Source organism: Protopterus annectens, chromosome 1.part1 (assembly GCF_019279795.1).
Source record: "Protopterus annectens isolate FY-2018-M chromosome 1.part1, PAN1.0, whole genome shotgun sequence".
Classification (NCBI taxonomy): Eukaryota; Metazoa; Chordata; order Ceratodontiformes; family Protopteridae; genus Protopterus; species Protopterus annectens.
Window position 1 is genome coordinate 1,253,450,798 of NC_056726.1, and position 1,215 is coordinate 1,253,452,012.

Below are 1,215 nucleotides of genomic sequence, written 5' to 3' on the forward strand. Positions count from 1 at the left end.
TTAATTTACTTATATTTAAGTAAAGATTGGTCAAAGTTTTTCAACTTCGAGACTGTTATTAATTCCTTGTTGTTGAGAATTAATTACAATCTCTTGTTCACTAGTGCCAAAATGACTAGGTGTATTGATAGTCATTTAATGTAGGCAATGCTCTCAAGTCTGTGCGTTGGTTCTCTTGATTAACATTGTTATTAGCAGCAACAACGCTAGTACCATTTGTTGCTTGGTTATTATTAATATTGGTAGATAAACTTGAAGAAACCAGTTCAGCATTACCTAGTAAATTAGATGCCGTAATAGGAATGGATGAAGGCAGGTTATTTGATGGAAAAATACCCGTGTTAAACGTTACTCCGGGTTTAGGTCGGACGACAATTTCAGCGTTCTTAGTTGTATTAGGGATGTTCTTCGCCAAGTCTTCGACCCGTTGTGTTAGTTGTTGAATTAGAGCCGTGACATGCCCAATGGAAGCCTCGTCTCGGTTAGAGAGTCCTGAATTGTTGGGACTCGTATCAAACAAGGATTGAGAAACTGCGTCGCCACCACTGACAGCCATGAAACGATAAACCAAAACCAAACTAGGAAAAGACAAAAATTGACAACCACAGTCAAATCCGTGTAGTTTAATAAAAAGTTGTTAGCGCTTATCATGCACATACATTAAGTGCACTTCTTCAGACAACATTACAAAGAAAACGCTGCATATATAGAGGCCATAATTAAGAATCAATTAAAATCAACAATCCCATTAACTTTTAAAGAGACATTCCATTCCATCAATTAAAACAAAGAATTTATGAACCTGTTTATGCTATAACAAAAGGTAGCAATACTATTGCCTTGGCTAAACATATACTTGAATTTAACTCTCATAGTTTCAAATTTATGGTGGTCCAGCAAGTACCTAAGAATCCTAGAGGTGGACCTTGGCATTTAAAGTTAGAGGAGCAAGAACTTTTGTGGCAGTTAAAAACTAATGCCTATATTTATCCAGGCATTAATGATGTTTGCTCCATTAAATGCTTACTTAAGCTTAAAGCCTTGGAACGTTGAATTTAAATTGTGAAGTCTTTTCATTTACATGTGAACTATTAATATTAATACACATATCTTTTTGTAAGATTTTTTTTAACCAGCTTTTTGTATTTATAGTCAAATTATATTATAAATTTATTGTATATCTGGTTTAAATTAGCATTTTTGTCAAATATTTAT